This window comes from Cherax quadricarinatus, chromosome 7, assembly GCF_038502225.1.
Source record: "Cherax quadricarinatus isolate ZL_2023a chromosome 7, ASM3850222v1, whole genome shotgun sequence".
In the NCBI taxonomy this organism is placed as follows: domain Eukaryota; kingdom Metazoa; phylum Arthropoda; class Malacostraca; order Decapoda; family Parastacidae; genus Cherax; species Cherax quadricarinatus.
This window is the reverse complement of record NC_091298.1, coordinates 58,642,202-58,646,095: the sequence shown is the minus strand read 5'-3', so window position 1 is coordinate 58,646,095 and position 3,894 is coordinate 58,642,202.

Sequence of the window (3,894 nt, the reverse complement as noted above, 5' to 3'; positions counted from 1 at the left end):
TTACATTGTTCCCGATCAGTTCTCCTGACATGCATGGGTCAGTACATAGTGAAGTATACAACAATACATAATGAAGTATACAACAATACATAATTTATTTATTTATTTATTTATTATAAATTTGTGCACACATACAGAGGTACAAAAAAATACAGATAAGAGCAGTATGCCAAAGCCACTTATACTATGCATAGCATTACGGGCTGGCTTAAAATTAACTTAAGATTAATTAAGCAATGATGAAGTCAGTGATAAAACATTAATGTAAACAGATTACTATAAAGCACAAGTGAGTATTACAAAGACAGGTCATATGAAGGATTCTGTTAGGTAGTGTATTTAAAAAATAATAAAGTTAGATTGGGTTTTAGGTTTAACATTTATGTGATATAATTGTGAGAAACATTTAAGATATACAATTTATAAGGTTCAGTTATTCAGTATTTATTTGGTTTTGGGTGAGTAAGTGATCTTTGAGTAGAGACTTGAATTTATAAACAGGTAGTGTTTCTTTTATATTTACAGGTAATGAATTCCAGATTTTAGGGCCTTTTATGTGCATTGAGTTTTTGCATAGTGTGAGATGAACACGAGGAACATCAAAGAGTGATCTGTGCCTTGTGTTATGGTCATGTGTTCTGTTGAGGTTGGCAAGGAGATGTTTGAGGGGAGGGTTAATATCAGAGTTAAGTGTTCTATGTATGTAATAGGTGCAGTAATAAGTATGGATGTTTTGTATGGTGAGTAGGTTTAGTGTATTGAATATTGGTGGAGTGTGCTGCCTGTAGTGAGAATTTGTTATCATTCTAACTGCAGCCTTTTGTTGGGTAATTAGTGGTCTGAGATGGTTAACTGTTGTTGAGCCCCATGCACAAATTCCATAGGTGAGATAGGGGTAAATAAGAGAGTGATATAGGGCCAGGAGGGCTGACTGTGGAACATAGTACCGTATCTTCGATAGTATGCCTACAGTCTTGGAAATTTTCTTAGAAATTTGTTGTATATGTGTATGAAATTTGAGTCTATTATCAAGGTGGATTCCTAAGAATTTTCCCTCTGTTAGCTTTGTGATAGGTGATCCGTTTATCATTATGTTAAGAGGGACATCTGTAGCTCTGTTACCAAACTGAATGAAGTAGGTTTTGTCAATGTTTAGTGTAAGTTTGTTAGTCCTCATCCAGGTAGATATTTTCTGTAATTCGGTATTTACAGTATTGGCTAGTGTGACTGGGCTCGGGTGAGAGAAGACGTATGTAGTGTCATCTGCAAATAGTGTGGGTTTGAGTAATTGCGAAGCATTTGGAAGGTCATTTATGTATAGGAGAAAGAGAAGAGGGCCAAGGACACTTCCCTGTGGGACACCAACTGTAATTGGTTGCGCAGAAGAGTTTGCCCCATTTGCGTACACATATTGGCTTCTGTTGCTGAGGTATGACTTGAGGTAATTGAGGGAGTGCCCTCTTATACCATAGTGTGACAATTTTACGTGGAGCAAGTCATGGTCAACTGTATCAAAAGCTTTACGTAAGTCAATGAAGATCCCCAGTGGGACTTCTTTTTTCTCTATTGCAGTGTATATATGTTCTAGCATGTGTATAATAGCATCATTAGTATTTTTATTAGGCCTGAATCCAAATTGGCAGGGGTTGAGTATGTTTTGGGAGATAAGGTAGGAGTAGATTCGTTTATGAATTAGTTTTTCAAAGATTTTTGAGAGAGGGTGTAAGTTGGATATTGGCCTATAGTTATTCAACTCTGTTTGGTCTCCTCCTTTGTGGATCGGGGTGACCCTTGCTATTTTGAGTACTGTAGGGAAGGTGGAGGATTCAATGGATTTGTTAAAGAGTGTTGCAATGATTGGAGATAGCACTTGTGACACTTTTTTATATATAAAGGGTGGTAAGGTACTTAAATCTCCTGCCTTGTTTTTTAGTGCATTGATAATAAGGGAGACTTCGTATGGGTTAGTCGGAGCTAGGAACAGTGTGTTCGGGTAGTTGCCGGTGAGGTAGTTATTTGGTGGGGTATCTGAGCTTGGGATTTTATGGGCAAGGTTTTGTCCTATAGTGGAGAAGAAATCATTGAGTCTGTTTGCTGTTTCTGTTGGTGGGAGTTGGGGTTCATCTGATTTTGCTAATTTTATTTCGCTATTTCGTGATATCTTTTTTGTTCCCAGAATTTCAGATAGTGTTTTCCAGGTCTTTTTTATATCACCTCGTAAGTTGGATAATCTGTTCTCATAATACAATTTTTTTGCCCTTCTTATCAGGCTGGTTAGGATTGACGAGTAACGTTTTGTTTGGTCTCTGGTTATGTGACCCATTCTGTACTGTTTTTCATATTGGTGTTTTGTATTTATGGATTTGAGAATGCTGGGTGTTAGCCAGGGACTGTTCAGTCTCTTTGCTGTCATCTGTTTAGTTTTTTTAGGGCAGTGCTTGTTATAGAGGTATTGGGTCTTTTTTAGAAAATTATTAATACATTCGTCAATATCTGTATAGATTTCTAGCTCAGTGTGCCAATCAATGTTTGCTAATGCTGTTGCGAAGTTATTAATGGCTGCCTCATTGTGAAGTCTGAAGGTGACTTTAGTAGTGTCTTGGGGTAGTTTACCAAGAGTTGTTATGAGGAAAGTAGGGTAGTGGTCTGTGGTATTATCTGTAATTATGCCTGATTTTAAAGGGGATATGGTGTTGGTCCAGATGTGGTCAAGTAGGGAAACACTAGTCTCTGTAACTCTTGTAGGTTTTGTTACTGTTGGTAGTAACATACAGTTACTCATTGTGTTTGTGAATTCAGTAACGTGTGGGTCCTGGTCTTGCAGGAGATTTATATTGAAGTCACCTGAGAGTAGTAAGTGATCTTTGTTCATGCGTGTATCAGTTATCATACTTCCTAGATTTTGACTAAATTGGCTAATGTTTGACTGTGGAACTCTGTAGATGTTTATCAATGTGAGAGGTTTTTGTAGGTATTTGGATTTGAATTTAGCTATTATATATTCCCCATGTTCATCCCTTGTGCAAGTATTAGTGATACATTCTAGTTGGTCTGAGTAGTATATGGCTGTGCCACCCCCTTGTTGGTCTGGCCTACAGTTGTGTATGGCTGTGTAACCAGGAATGGCATAGACATCTGTACTATCAGGCTTTAGCCAGGTTTCAGTTAGTGTAATGATGGACATATTGGCATGTAAGGAATTTAGTAATGCTATGAGGTCATCGTAATGCTTGCTTAAAGATCTGATATTGTAGTTAAAGATAGTTATGTTGTTGTTGGCACTGAGAAGTGCCTTTGATTGTTCTGCAGTGTAGTAATTACAGTAACTGTTTGATTCATTTAAGTCATTAAATAAGAGGTTGGTATCAGGATCAATGCTTGTAATCATAAGATTTGTAGTGAATCTATAGTTAGAATTAAGTATAAAACAAAGTAAATAGTCTTTAGCTAAAAAATAGCACCTGAATTATTTAACAAATGTAAAATAATGAGCTAAGGGACTAATACAAATAAAGTGATGATCATATAATAGTGCTTGGGAATATGATAGTAGGTAGTACTATAAAGGTAATTTTTTAAAGTTATAATTATAGTTTAAAATTATAATAAAAAGGGACTAATATAGGTTGTGAATAAATGAGCTTTGGAATATAATGGCAAGATTGTGAGCTTATTCTACTTTAGCACCTGAGAATAGCACCTTGATTATTTTAACAGTTGTGGATAATGAAGTATACAACAATATATAATGAAAACACAACAATACCTTATGAATTATACAGCTATACATAATAAAGACTACAACAATATATTATGACGTATACAAGAATATATTATGAAGTATACAAGAATACATAAGGAATATACAACAATACAATATAGGCTCAACAGCAA